This window comes from Rousettus aegyptiacus, unplaced genomic scaffold, assembly GCF_014176215.1.
Source record: "Rousettus aegyptiacus isolate mRouAeg1 unplaced genomic scaffold, mRouAeg1.p scaffold_m13_p_1, whole genome shotgun sequence".
Lineage (NCBI taxonomy): Eukaryota > Metazoa > Chordata > Mammalia > Chiroptera > Pteropodidae > Rousettus > Rousettus aegyptiacus.
Window position 1 is genome coordinate 92,516,598 of NW_023416284.1, and position 15,872 is coordinate 92,532,469.

The 15,872-nt window shown below is 44.6% G+C and overlaps 1 protein-coding gene and 1 pseudogene across 2 annotated transcripts in view; one reads left to right on the top strand and one right to left on the bottom strand.

The window, feature by feature from the left end:
* The window catches only part of PACSIN1 (protein kinase C and casein kinase substrate in neurons 1), a 55,026-nt gene that overhangs the window by 20,270 nt on the left and 18,884 nt on the right, over positions 1 to 15,872 (top strand). The gene's annotated exons all lie outside the window — the stretch shown is intronic.
* LOC118606758 lies at positions 11,291 to 11,409 on the bottom strand (annotated as a pseudogene).

Here is a 15,872-nt window from a genome sequence, read left to right on the forward strand (position 1 = left end):
CCATTGATGTCCTCTTAGAAGCAGGTAATTTCCTGGGCTCTCTGGGACTAAGCCTAGTTAGACTAGACCTTCTCCAACTTTGATGTGCTCAGGGATTTGTTAGGGACTTTGCTAAAAGATTCCGAATCAGGAAGTCTGGTGGGCCCATGATTTGCATTTCCTGCAAACTGCCTGGTGATGCCAGTGCTGATGGTCCACACTTAGTAGTGAGGAGTTAGACCACACTCCAACCATGGGCTGTATAGGTAGGTCTTAATGCTGTGTTTGGTATCTCCCATGGAGCTCAGGCAAACAGTGGTTAATTATCTATCATCTGACATAACTCTGGCATGGGTTTTTGTTACTATAAATTCTCTAGTTTCCCCATTATGAGACATCCCATTCAAGTCATATGGCTCAGTTCAAAACCCCTTACTCTTTTTTTTTCCCCCAAAATCCTTACTCCTTACTCTCTCAGGAGAACTTCTGTTCTCTCCCTCTTCCTGTTTTCTTCTCTTTCCTCCTCTATCAACACTTCTAATTCCCACCCTCCACTCCCCCATAAATGGGCAGAGTCTCAGCTAGGCATTAGGCAGAAAGCTGGCTGAGTAAACTTATTTCTACTAAAGTGTGAATGACTCATATATCTTCCCTTAACTCTTCTAGTGATTATTTAGATGTGAAAAAGAAGGTGCTTTTGGTTGTTGGAAAAGTTGACAATGAGACAAAAAATGAGAAGTATTCAGAAATTCTTTCCTGTACCTCCTAACATTTCCCAAACCTGGGTTGATGATTGAAATCATATGAGGGAACTTAAAACAAAACAAAGCAAACAGGGATAGTAGGGTTTTACGCTATATCAACAGAATCAGAATCTCCAGGGTGGGGAACCAGGAATTTGCATTTTTTATAAGGAAGATTTTTGTTGCATATCTAAGTTTGGAAATTACTTTCTTAATCATACCAGGATGCTAGTTGTGACACCATCCCTTCTGTTTCTAAAGGAGAGAGAATTACTCAGAGGGTCCCTTGGTCTCACGCTGGAAACTGTACAGTGGGAAGAAACGGGGCACAGGTGAGGTGGTAAGGGCTAGCTCCTGTCAGAACTCAACTGTTTACAGGCTATTTGTCCTCAGTGAGGATGAACCTCTGTTCCGTCATCTCTGCAATGGGGATGAAGCCAGCTTCCCAAAGCCCGAGGTTGTAGCTAGGGAGTGTGGAGAGGCAGCAGGTTATGCGGTTGCTGGAGATTATGCCATGGGACAAAGGGCAGCCTGTGATGGTGGGGGGAAGGGGCTAAAGCATGTCGTGGGGCCTCAGCACCTGTGCTGAAGCCTTGATCACAATGGCTCATGGGGCATAATTGCTGTGGTAATTATGAAGATTACACAGGCAAATGAATCCCAGTTTACATTCTGTTCCCCTGCAAAGGTCATCTATAATTGCTTGACTTCCTCCCCATGGTGGGTAGGAGGCTGGGGTGGCAGCCTGTCAGGGGGTTTCTGGGTTGCAGGCCTGAGCTGCGGGGATTGGGGAACTGGGGCCTCTCAGGTTGATATCTGCCAGCCTGAGTGGGGAGATAGGCGGGCAAGTGCTCAGCACGGAGGCTACTCTGCCTCCTCTTCCAGGGTGTTGCCCCTGATTCCTCAATGCACTGCCAGCTGGAAATGGGACACACAGTGCTCATTGACCCAACAGGCGGTGACCACTGGTCAAAGCAGTGACCTGTCCTGCCCAGCAGTCTATCCGGAAGTCTCAGCCCCAGATCCCCCTCAGCGTGACATTCTGTAGGGCCTCATGCTGTCACCTCCTTTCTCTGATTGTCTTTCCTTACAAAATGAAGGAGTTGGGCCAGACACAGATTCCAAAAATTCAGCCTTTGGTACCCAAGTTTCATGGAATATTTGTGTGTGGGCTTTGCACTCAGACAGAATAGATTTTGAATCTGGTTCATTCCTGCTGTGTGATAGTGAGCCACTGACTTTACCTCTCTGATCCCATCTCTTCTTAAAAAATAGAGATAATGGTGTGGAGATTTTATATATATATATCTTGGGGTTGCTATTGGGATTAAAGGCGATAATAAGGATGGAATATATAGCTGGCATCATTGAGTACCTTCTCTGTGTCAGGCAAAGTTCCAGGGACTTCTCCTGTCCTAATTCATGTAATCCTCCCAGCTGCCCTGTGAGGTAAGTGTTGCTGAGATCCCCAGTTTAAAGGCAAGAAAACAGCAATGGGGAGCGTGAACAGACAAGTTTCCGACAGACATCAGCTGTTATTGTTCCTTTTTCTGTCCTCTGGGGAAGCTTCTCCAGCAGGCTTTCACATTTGCTCCACGTGTGCTCACCTCTGCACCTCTGCTTGAGCTCTTCCTCCTCTGAGCTCCCCTTCCTCTCTGGCTTTCTAAGGCTGTGCCCCAGCCCTGTCCCCAGGCCGCCCTCCTCAGCAGCCAGACCTGTCTGATTCCATGGCACAGACAGCCTCCCCCACACTGTCCAGCACTCTGTTACCATCTGACTCTGTGTCCTCTCTCGAGTCAACCCATGCTCCCCTTGGGCCGAACTCATACCTGATTCTTGTTCATTTCCTTGGATGCACCTGGCACAGCACTGAGTGGACATGGAAGGTGCTGGGGCACTTGTGTGAGAAGTCCCAGGGCTAGAATGTTGCAGTCACTCCAGGCCCAGCACAGACCCCACTGAATACCTTCAAGGGCCGTGCCTGTACTAGTAAGTGGGAATACTGAGACCAATATGAGATGATCCAAGACTAAGAAGATTGCTGTGCAAAATAGTGGTTCTCAGCCTGGGGTGCCCCTGTGAACCACCCGGGAAGCTTTGAGTTACTGATGCCTTGGCCCCACCACAGAGATTCTGGAGTACAGCCTAGACTTGAGGAGTTTTAAGTGTCCTAGGTAAGAAAATTGGATATCTACATGCAAAACAACAACAACAACAGCAACAACAAAAAACGAAGTTAGACCATTACCTTACACTGTGCTCAAAAATTAACTCAGAGTGGATCAAAAAACCTAAATGTAAGAAGAAAAACTATAAAACTCTTAGAGGAAAACGTAGCAGGAATCTTCATGGCATTGGATTGGGCCATGATTTCTTGGATATGACACCAAACGTATAGGAAACACAAACAAATAAATAAAAAATTGGATTTCATCAAAATTTAAAACTTTTGTGCATGAAAGGGCACTATCAAAAGAGTGAAGAAAATGGGAGAAAATATTTGCAAATCATATATCTGATAAGGGATTAATATTCAGATTATATAAAGAACTCAAACAAAAACAGTAAAAAATCAAACAAGCCAGTTAAAAAATGAGCAAAGAATTTGAATAGACATTTCTCCAAAGAGATACACAGATGGCTAATAGGCATATGAAAAGATGTTCAACATCATTAATCATTAGAGAAATGCAAATTAAAACTACAATGAGAAAATGGGTTTCAAACTCATTAGGATGGCCATTATCAAAAAGAAAGAAAGAAAACCAACCCAGAAAATAACAAATGTTAGTGAGGATATGGAGAAATTGGAACCCTTCTGTATCGCTAATGGGAATGTAAAATGGTACAGGCACTTTGGAAAACAGTTTGGTGAGTCATCAAAATGTTAAACATAGAACGTGGTTCAAAATTCCACTTCTAGGTATCTACCCCCAAAAGTTGAAAGCAGAGATTCAAACAGATGCTGGAATACCAATGTTCATAGCACTACTATTTACAATAGCCAAAAGGAAAAACAACCCAAATGTCCATTGGTGGATGAATGGATGAACTTTAAAAACATTATGGTAAGTGAGGGAAGCCAGACACAAAAGGCAAATATCGTGTGATTCCACTCAATATAAAGTGCCTAGAGTAGGAAAATTCATAGACACAGAAGATATAAAATGGTGGTTGCCAAGGGCTGGTGGGGAGGAGAAATGGGGAGTTATTGTTGTATGGGTACAGAATTTCAGTTTGGGATGATGAAAAAGTTCTAGAGATGGATGCTGGTGATGGTTGCATAACATTGTGAATATACTTAATGCCACTGAACTGTACACTTAAAAATGTTTAAAATGCTACCTTTTATGTATAATTTAACATAATTTTTTAAAAAAAGTGTACCAGGTGATTCTCATGTGCCTCTGGGTTGAGAAGCACTCTAAGACAGGTCAGAGGATTGGCATGAATAAAAAAACACTTAAGTATTACGGTGCTGTGATAGACACGGGTGTGAATGTGGGAGGAATGGGCACACCTGTGTAGAAAGGTCAGGGGTCAGGGGAGAGTGTTTTCTTCTATGGAACAGGCTACTGTGATGAATAGGTCAGTTCAGAGCCACACTGTTTGATTTTAAGTCCCACCTAGCTCAGCGAGTTTGTGCAGTAACCTGGGCAAGTTACTACTCTATACCTCAGTTTCCTCATCTATAAAATGAGGATAATGATAATGCTTGCCTTATAGGGAAGCCCTGAGGCTAAACAAGGTAATCCATGTTAAACACTTAGGACAGTGTCTGCTCAGTAAATGTTATGGTAATATGAATATATCATAATTTTTTACCAGTTTCCCCATATATGGACATTTGATTTTTCTCCCTTTTCTGGTGTTTATTAATTGCAAAGAACATTTCTGTGTTTGTTTTCTTGAGCACAAATGTAAGATTTTCTCACGAGTGAATGGCAAGAGGTAGAATCGTAGGTGTGGACATGGTCAACTTTAAGAGATGTGGCCACAATTTTCTCAGTGTTGGGAAGAGTATTGGGGTCTTTCTTGAAAGAATCATTTCAACATGATTTAAATATGTGAACCCTGTGTTCCGACGTGTGAGCCCTGCTAACCTATGAAAGATTGTAGCAGTTGAGAGGCCAATGACAGAAAAAACAACTCAAAATAGCTTAAAGTATTGTTTCTCAAATTTTGCTGTGCATATAGATTATATATTACCTGCTAAATGCAAACTGCATTCAGAGTGTCGGTGGGGCGTGAATTCTCCATTTCTAACAGGCTTCTGGGTAATGCTAATGTTGATGGTCCACCAACCACACTTTCAGTAGCAATGCTCTCAAACTTGGCTGCATACAGAAACACCCTGGGGAACTTGTAAAAAAAAATACTGATTTGTAGGTCTTATACTCAGAGATTCTGACTTAATTGGCAATGGCAAGTTTTTAAGACCTCCTAGGTATACTAATGGGCAGCAAAGTTTGGGAATTTCTTGCTGAAACAGAAAGGAAGACTCATTATGTCACTCACTGGGATCTCCTGCGGATAACTCCAGCACTGGTTAGTAGTGTGACTCAACCACCTCTTTTTGTCCTCAGTGGATAGGTTTGGCCCTCAAGCTAGCTCCCCCCGTAGTCACAGGATGGCTGCCACAGCTCCAGACAGCACACGCAGACTCCACAATGTCCAGGAAGACAGGGACTATTTCTTTCCAAGTCTCTTATCGTCAACAAGGAAACCTTTCCTGGAAGCCCCTTCCCTCTGGTCTGACTGTTCAAGGGAACAGGAATGTCACTAATGACTAAGACCAATGGTTCTCAGAGTGGGGTCCCTTGACCAGGAGCCTTGACCACTCAATAGAAATACAAATTCTCAAGCCCTACCACAGATGTACTGAATCAGGAACTTTGGGAGTGAGGCCCAATAATCTGTGTTTTAATAAGTCCTTTGGATGATTCTGTTACACGTTCAAGTTTGAGAACCACTGGTTTAGAGTTTAAGCCAGTTGTTCTCAACCTGGTTGATTTTGCCCCCGCCAGGGACATTTGGTGATATCTGCAGACATTTTTGGTTGTTACAACTCAGGGGTGGGTGCTACTGACATCTAATAGGTAGAGGACGGGGATGCTGCCAAACATCCTGCAGTGCACAGGACAGCCCCTCAACAAAAGGTGATCCAGCCCAAAATATCAGTCATGCCAAAGGTGAGAAATCCTGCATTAGGCCTTTCTTCTCTTGAGGGGGTGGAGGACTAATGAGGAAGGTTCTCTATGGCGGGGGTCATACTTGGTGGCTTACACTAATAATTACCATTATTGGTAAAGCAGTTTTATCAGAAGCTTAATCGTCTTATCTCTAAATTTAGTGTGTGATGTTAAAAGTTTGCTGCATCCCTAAGTGTGATGTTTGCACTATTTCAGAGCCAATTAATTTTTTCCCAAGAAATGCAGCTCTGTCGCATCATACGAGCAGTGGAGCTAGACTTTGATGTGTAGGAACTCTCCTTCTGGGCCCCATCAGGTGTCTAATGTTGGACATGCCTCCGTTTGCATTTTCTGACCATACCGCCCAGCATTGTCCATTTGAACTTCCTGCAATGGTAGAAATGTTTCATATCTGCACTGTCCGGTATGGTAGCCACTAGCCACACGTGGCCGCTGGGCATGTGGAATGTGGCTTGTGCAACCGAGGAATTGTCTTTTTTTTTTTTTTTTTTGGAATTAAATTTTCAATATTTTTAATTCTATTTAGTTTAAATTTAAATAGTCAATAGATAATGCCACTTTCGATGCCCTGAGTTTTCCCGTGAGACTTGGCAGGGTGCTGGCTCATGGTGGGCTCCTCAGAATGCTCAGAGCTGCGCAGGTCTTACTTATAGGACGCCCTGTATGGTTGATCTCAGTTGAAAGCCCTCATAACTGCAGAGAGGGACTCGGTTATTTTGAATATTGCAAAAAGCTGTACCCCAATTGAGCATTTCCCAAGCGGAGGCAGCCCAGTCTATTTAGTATCTCAGAGCCCTTTGCTTTTGGAGGGAATTTTCTCAGTTCAGCATAGGAATGTTGGTTATCTCATGCCGATCAGAAACGCTACCTGATAATTGAGTAAAAAGTCATTTGTTTTCCAGCTTAAAAATATTACTAGCACATGCAGTTTGGTAGAGAAAAATCTTTCTAAACATTAGGTTCTTTGGATGACAAAATACAAGGGTCCCTCAGTGGTGTAGAGGTTAGAAACTGCTAATGTGGTCCAACCCCCTAACTTTGAGGAGAGTGACTGTGCAATGCCACTTGGTTGGAATTGGGGCCAAGTCAGGACTAAAAGCCAGAGTCCCACACTTGTTGAAGCCAGGGTCTGCACAGCATTTTAAAAAAGATAGTTAAAAATGTTTTTCAATTACAGTTGACATACAGTATTATTAGTTTTGGGTGTACAAATGTCAAATAGTGATTAGACATTTATATAACTTAGAAAGTGATCACCCCAATAAGTCTAGTACCCATCTGACACCATACATAGTTATTACAATATTATTGACTATATTCCCTATGCTCAAACAGCATTCTTGCGTACCAGTGTGTGTGTGTCTGCCCTGGGCTTGGTCAGCCGCCCAGGACAGTGATTTTGTGTGGCAATTCCTTTGATTGGTGACTGGAATAGGTGGAGAGATTTAAAAGCCTCTTTGATGTAGGCATTATAGAATAAATGTTATAGGCAAGGACCAGTTCTTGCAGTGTGGTCACTGAAACACCTGTATCACAATGGGGATACCTAGGAATCAGGTCATAAAAATTGCAAATTCTTGGGCCCTACCACAGACCTATTGTGGTAGTTTGGTACTCCTCAGTCTGTGTTCCATACCCAACTATGAACCTCACTTCCTGCTAGTCACACTCTGGTCACACCCCCCAACATACACACACTTGTACTGACTCTGGGCTTGGCCACGTGACTTCCTTTTGGCCAAGACATTGGCCAACACGCTAGAAGGAGAAGCTTGATAGATAAGTGCTCACAGTGAAGTTGCCTGGTTGGAATGTTTGCTTTTGAAGCCCTGAGCTCCCATGTAAGAAGGTGCAGGTACCCTACTGGAGGTACTACGTGGGAGGAAAGACAGAGAGGGGGGGAGGGGAAATGGAGAGACAGGAGCCCAGCTGTCAGCTACTTCAGCCATCTCAGCCGAGGGTTAGTCATGTGAGTGAAGAAGCCATTTCGGATATTTCAGCCCCATTTGAGGCCATGTGGAAGAGAAGAACCACCAAGCTGGACCCAGCCAACCCACGGAATCACAAAATATAATAAATCATTGTTGTCTTAAGTCACTAAATTCTGGTGAGCTTTATTTTGTAGCTATAGGTAGACAGCTGAAAGCCCTGTTGAATTAGAATCTGTGACTATAGCCAGAATCTCCATTTTATATAAACCTCCAGAGGGTTCTGATTCTTGCTAAAGCGTGAAAATCCCTGGAAGGGGAAAAGCCCTAATTCAAGTTGCCATGAGCTGTGTGACTTTGGAGAAATTCCTTAGCTTCTCCTATTCTCCATCTCCTTGTGTGTAATAGAGATGAGTACAGACTCCAGAGGTTAACGGGGAGGAAAGTGTTCTGTGAATCTGAACCACCAGTGAGGGGTTATCTTTATTATCAGTACTGTCGGCCACACTGGAGCGTGCACAGAGCACCATCCGTATGCCTAGACTAAACCCGGTGTGAGCTGCTGTATCAGACTATGATTGTGGTCATCCTTGTTCAATTTAATTTTCCTGGGATACCAGAGGTGAGAAAGTGAGTGATGGTGTTCATGGGAGTGGCGGCAGGGGGGACAGTCCATCCAAACCACAGCAAGGCCTGTGGTTCCATCTCCAGAGGCTGCCCTGAATCAGACTTCACCAGTGCACCATCATCATTCACCTGGGCTATTGCAATACCTGCTTCTTAAATTTTTAATTGAAGTATATACATATATACAGTGAGGTTCACAAATCTTAGATATGCAATTTAATGCATTTATACATATGTAAACACCTGTGAAATCACTACTCAGATGAGGACAGAAAACATTTCCAGGATGCCAGAAAGCACCCTCATGCTCCCTCTTGTTGATAGCTTCCAGAAGCAACTGCGGTTGTGATTTCTGTCTCTATAGATTAAATTTTACCATTCTTGATTTATCTATAGTGTTTTTGAGTGTATAGATTTTTTTAGTGATTCTTCTAGGTATGTATGTTATGTGTGTGTGTGTATGTATGTGTATATGTATATACACATACATATATATGCATGTGTGTTTGTGTGTATACACACACATACACACATGCACACACACACACACACACACAACTTATCACAGTCTATTAGTGTTGGTATTTACCAGTTCAAGCAAAGTGAAGAAAATTTATCTCCCTTTAAGTTCTTTTACCCTCCCCCACTTGTAATTTTAATAAGTACTTTGTTTACATACTTTGAGAAACACATCGGTCAATGTTGTAATTTTTGCTTCAACTCTCAAACATAATTTAGAAAACTCAAGAGGATAAGGAAAGTCTACCATCCTTACCCATATTTTTTGCTCTTTCTATTGTTCTCTCTTTCTTGTGCTCCAAGATTCCTTCTTTCAACATTTCCTTTCTGTTTCAAGAATTTTCTTCAGCCATTCTTTTAGGGTAGGTCTGCTAACAACAAATTCTCTTAGTTCTCCTTCTTCTGAGAATGTCTTGATTTCTCCTTATGTCCTGAAGGATATTTTCACTTAGTTTAGTATTCTAAGCTGACAGTTCTTTTCTTTTAGCAATTAAAACATATCCTGCCACTTCTGGCCTCCATGGTTTCTGATGAGTAATCTGCTGTCATTGAATTTTTTTCTGTTTTGATTAGGTGTCATCTTTCTCTCTCTGCTTTTAAGATTTTTGATTGGTTTTAGTTTTCAAGAGTTTGATTCTGTTGTGTCTTGGAGAGGATTTCTAATAGTTTACCTGTTTGGAGTTTACTAAGCTTCTTAAATCTATAGACATATGTCTTTTGCCAAATCTGAGTGTTTTTTCAGCCACTGTTTCTTTGAATACTTTTTTAGCCACATTCTTCCTCCTCTCCATCTGGGACTCTAACAGAATGTTGGATCTTTTGTTATAGGCCCACAGTTTCCTGGGGCTGTAGCCATTTTTTTTTTTTCAGTTCATTTTCTCTCTATTATTTAGATCGGCTAATTTCTATTTTTCTATCTTCAAGTTTACTGATCTTTCCCCTCTTGTTCCATTCTGCTCTTGAGCTCATCTAAGCTTTCAGTTCCAAAATTTCAGTTTGATTCTTCTTTATATCTTCCATTTCTTTGCTAAGGCTTCCTCTTTTTTCATTTGTTTCAAGTGTATTCATTATTTCTGATAGAAACATTTTTAAGATTTCAGCTCTAACATCCTTGTCAGATAACTCCAGTGTTTGTGTCATCTTGATGTTGGCATCTGTTGATTGCCTTTTCTCATTCAGGTTGATATTTTCCTAGTTCTTGATATGGCAGATGATTTTTTTGAATCCTGGGCATCAGGATATTATGTTATGAGACATGGGCTCTTAGTTTAACCTTGTTTCTTAGCAGCCCTGGTGCTAGGTGGAGATGGAAGTCCAGATTTCCCTCTTGACTTTAGCTGACACCCTGGTGGGGGTCAGGGGGTGCCTCCTTACTGCTGGGCAGAGGTGGGAGTTTTGGCTTTCCACTGGACTTCCACCAGCACCTCCCTACCTGGAAAGAGGGAGGTACCTCATTACTGGTCCCCGTGTGGTCTTCACTGACCTGTTACTGCTGGGGGATGGTGATAGTCCTGACCAGGCTTCCTCTGATACCAATCCAGAGTGGAAGGGGGGACATCTTATTACTACCAGGTGGGTATGAAGGTCCCAGCTCCCCACTCTATCTTCTCTGTAACCACCCTTGGTGGTGGGGGATGTGGCACTGGTTACAGCCAGGCCCAGCTGTCCACTCAGCCCCTGCTCGTGGTGGTGGTGGTCTGGCTCAGGTTGCAGTTTTTCTCATGGTGTTTGGCTAGAGTAGGGCATTTATTGTTTTAGTGGTTTTTGTCTTGCCAGTGACTTTCCTAGTCCTTTGGCTCGAGAGAGCAGGCTTTTCTTGGAGCCGTTTTTGTTCGCACTCATTGGTATTTCTGGGTTGCCGACTTCTCCAGCAACAAATCTGGGATATGTTGAGTTGAGGGGGGAAAAAAAGCAGAGAACTCACTGCTGTGTTGTTCCTTGGATTCTGAGGTCCCTAGTCAGTCCGCTGCTCTCTCTCTCCCTTTAGAGTCTTTATATGTTTGTTATATATATAAGGTCCAGGGTTTTTAGCTGTACATCGCAGGAGCAATAGAGGAAAGTGCAGCTTCTCCATCTTGCTTCAGAATCAGAAGTCCAGATTTGCTCATTCTTCAACTTCATATAAATAGAACCCACTATGTATATTCTTTTAAGTTTGGCTTCTCTTGCTCAGCAAGATGTCTTGAGATTTTTCTTTTTCTTTTTTTTTTTAGGCAAGGCAACCCTTGGTTGACCTCACAGATTGCAAGGACCTTGTCAGCTTACAGTCCCTTATTTTTCATGCCTAGAGCACCTGTTCTTCCTAGGTGGTCTCCCATCCAAGTACTAACCAGGCCCAACCCTGCTTAGCTTCCAAGATCAGACAAGATCAGGCTTGTTCAGGGTGGCATGACCATAGGAGATTCTTCTGTGTAGTTATGTGTAGTTTGATGTTTTTCATTGCTGTGTGGTATTCAACTGTGTGAACAAATCACGTGGTCGAATTTGCACAGTGGAAAAGCAAACTACCCTTACTCCATGCAATAAACCACACAATTTGTTTATCTATCCTTCTGTGGATGGGTTGCTTCTAGTTTGGTGATAATAAAAACAAAGCTGCTATAAACGTTCTTGGGCTTATGTTTTAGTAGACACAAGCACTCATTTCTGCTGGGAATATACATTGCAAAAACCTCTTAACTGGTTTCCTTGCTTTAGCCTTTGCCCCTTTTTAGTCACTGCCACATAAAAGCCACAGTGATCTTTTAAAAACATAAATTAGGTCCTCCCCACCCCCACCTCACCACCTGCCACCTCGCCTTTTGATCAAAAATACCAATGGCTTCCCTTCACATTTACAATAAAATCCAGAGTCTTCACTGTGGCCTACAAGACCTAAAGGCTATGGCCCCTGCCTGGCTCTTCTTTATTCTTACCTTGTCTGCTTACTCTGTCTCCCATCCCTTGCCCACCCCACACCCCATCTGTCCATTCAGTTTTGGGGTGCCTTCAGTGTGCCTAACTTACTCTTACCTCAGGACATTGGCCCTTGCTGTTCCCTCTGCCAGAAACACTTCCCCCAAATTGTCACAGACTTCCCTTTCTCCCTTTATTTAGATCTTTGTTCAATGTTATCTCTTCAAAGAGAGATTCTAAAATGACCCCCATTCATCCTCTCTATCTCTTTACGCCACATTATTTTTTTTGACAGTAGTGATCACCACATGCACTTCTATTGTTTATTTGTAGTTTGTCTTCCCCTTTTGGCATGACACATTCATAAGGTTATCTTGGGGTTATCTAGAGCAGTGCTGCACATAGTAGGTGCTAAGAAAATATTTATTAAAAGCATTTAAGATGCTGGCATGGGATTTAGTCACACAGCCTCGGTTCAACACCAGTGTCATCTTTTGGCTGTGTATCATAGGGCAAGTCCCTTAACCTGGTACTCCTCCCACTCTCTTCTCCTGGGATCTTGTGGCAATGTAGATCTGGATTCAGGAGGTTTGGAGTTGGGACCTGAGAAGCTGCATGTCTTCCCAGCTCCCAGGTGGGACCCAGACTTTGAGTAGTAAGGTCTTAACCCACCTGAGCCTCGGTTTCCACACCTGTAAAATTGTTCATTGTGGAAAGCAAGTGGGTAAAGTACATGCCGCGGACTTAGCAGTTGCTCTGTAAATATCTATTGTCCTTCCTCTGGGCACTTTTCAAGTTCTGAAACTTGAAGTGGCTTTTGGTTTTTTCCCTCTAATCCTCCAGTCCCCACATGTTTAGCCCCACATAGACCTTCAGGTGAGTCTTGTCCATTTTATTTATCCATTGCTGGATAGCCCCTCCTGTCATGGGCAGGGGTTTGAGGAGGATTCTGGCATTTTGACAGTCATGGGGACATTATGTAAATAAGATGCAAAGCAGCAGCTAATGAGCCCTGATTGCATTTGCCCTGGGAACATGTGGGATAACTGCCGTCTGGAGGGGGTGGGGCGCGGCAGTGAATGCTCTTTGAGTTGGGCAAGGAGGAGGTGACAGAGGGCTCCGCTTCTCTTTGGGGCACAAGGGCAGTTGCTCTGTGGCCTGGGCGAGGCCGCCTCATTTGTAGCTTGATCCTGCCGTGGACTGCAACATGGTTAAGGTCCAGGAACAAGGGCTGGGGTCAGGCGTGGGGTGTGTGTGTGTTTGGGGGCGGGTCCTTGGGCCCGTCAGACCTGCAAGGGGAAGAATACTGGGCTGCGGATGGGTGACTTGAGGGTCCCTCCTGCCAGCAGATGAGGCTGGATTAGTCTGACAGTGGGGATGGAGTAGGGGTGGATGCTTCCTGGGCTGAGGAAGCAGGGAGTGACAGAGGGGTCACCTTCTGCCACAGAGCCTGTCTTGAGAGTGGGAGGGCAGAACCCTGGGGTCTGCCAGGCGGCAGATGGGGCCAGATCGGGCTGCTGGAGGGTTAGGTGGCGGGGGGGCAGTTGTCTTTCATATCCCTGGATGGAGTCGCCTTTTTAGAAGAAAGGTGATCTGGGGCTGGGGGCCAGCAGGTGGGCAGGGGGCTCTGTTTACAGCCTCTGGAAACTCAATCCCCCTTTGTCCCCTAGCTGAGGTCTCCTTGCTCTCCAGGGAGCCACTTCTCTCAGGTGCCAAGCATCCCTATTCTCCCAGCCTGGGCCTCAACCTGACCTTCTTCTGAGGACCTCCAGGCTTGGGGATGCCCACTGGCAGCCTTCTGGCTCAAGGAAGGCTGGGCTGGAAGTTACCTGTCATTTTAGGGTCCTCACTCATGCCCACTACTTGATTGACATTTCAAGTATATAGGACCCCGTCCTGGCTTCGATCTAAGGATGAGAAGCACACTTGCCCTGGAACTCCCAGAAACTGGGTGGCCGTGGCATGTTTCCCAGCTAGATCTGAATGGAACCAATGTGGTACATTGCAAAAAACTTGGCAGTCAGAGGGTTCAAATCTCAGCCCTGGCATTTAATAGCTTTGTCACCTCAGGCGAATTGCTCAGTCTCTCAGCGTCCCTGTTTCCTTATCAGTCCTGTGACTTGTGGCTATCACCACACAGGCTATAGGAGAATAGGAGTTCAGTAAATTCACTAACTAGTCAACTGCAGAGTCAGAACTCTGGCCCCTAGCTGTGTCCCAGCACTTAAAACAGTCCCACGCACATGGAAGGGACATAGTAAATATCTGCTGAATGAATGAAACGCCCTGTTTCATCTATTCCAAGATGATTTTTCCCCTCACATTTGACATCTTTGATATTAGGATGTTTCATACAATTTATAGCATGTCTGATTCAATTGGCATCAGTCTGATAACTGGGAGAGATCTTAGATGGGTTGAAATATGGAAGAGGCTGTCATTAACGGGCAGCTTCTTGCTTAATTATCAGTGGCTTTCTGGTTCTTTCCAGTTGTATCTGTGCTTCTGGGCTGTGTGGGATCCCTGAGAATTGCCCTGGAGCACAGGGGCTGCAGTGACCCCTGCCTGAGGTCCTCTGAGGTGGTGATGGGGTGGGGACAGCACATCCTGCGGGACATGGTGTGCGTCCTGGGACCCAGTCTCTACTTGGTCACTCCCCCCCGCCCCCACTGGCTGTTGTCCCTCCTGGGGGGTAGCAGAACTATCTGAAGCATGGAATTCGCTCTGAAGGGGAAGGGCCCATTTTACTCTATAGCTCCAAGGCCCAGGACTGGACAGCAACCAGGAAGGTGGATAAGGATATCTGTGAGCTCCCTTAGGCCGAAGGGCTTTAAGTAGGATCTAGTCTGGACCAGGGAGAGGATTTTGAGAGTGAGAGAGGGGGAGTGGGGGAGAGAGGACCCGTCTCCACCCCCACCCCAGTCCCCTCTAGCAGCAGAGCTGAGACAAAGTGGGCAGATTAGTGTATGACCCTTAGAGAGGGGTACAGAGCAGAGTCAGATGCTGTCCCCGGAAGTGGCTCGTTATTTAATCCCCTGATTGGGACACTTACTATGTCATCGATGCCTTCAAATGAGGCAAAGGTTGTGATTTAGTGTAGGAAGGGTTTGTGTGTTGTATGTTCTTAATCCGTATAGATGTGTATGCACATCTTAAGATGCTTGTGTGTTGATATTAGTGTTACAGTTATATATATGTATATGTGTGTGTTACCTGTGCACATACAGGTAGATACACAGGCTTGTGAAAATGCCTGTACACAAATATTTGTCATCGCTTTTTGTACATGTAAGTATGTTGTTTGGAGTGCACATGTGCACGGATACATGTTGGCATGTATGGATCACGTGTGTGTAGTGTGACCTTAGCTGTCTGCTCTGAGGGCTGTGTGACAGCTGTGACATGTGGGAGAAGCACCAGAGTTGGAATCGCAAGGCCTCACTATCGAAATGAGTCCAGGAGCCTTGGATGCTCAGAGAAGTTGTTTTACTATTGTGGGCCTCAGTTTCCAATCTGTAAAGTGGGCAAGGGGCATCATGAAGTGAGGCTGTGGATAAACATCTCACATACAGCCTGACCCAGAAAATACTCAAAATAAGATGTTGAGTAATGACCGAAGGCGAATGAATGAATGCGCAAATAAAAATATTTACAGAGCGTCATGCAGTCAGATTTTAAGGACCTGAGGGAAGTGCATGGACCGGTGCAGCTTGCAGTGTCTGGTAGGGATGGCGGGAGGCAGGGTCTTGAGAGGAAAGAGGAAAGAGGCTGGAGCAGTGTTCCCCCCACAGTCCAGGGTGGCCATGTGAGCCTGTGTGTCCGCCAGCATCTCTGTGAAGGTGAAGTGTGCACACTTGCCAGTGTGATGCAGGCGCCACGTAGAAGGCGGGCGTCCCCTGGCGTACATGGGAGGGAGGCTGGCTGTGCGAGCATTGCCCAGTTGCCATAGAAACGAGCAGAAGGAGGTG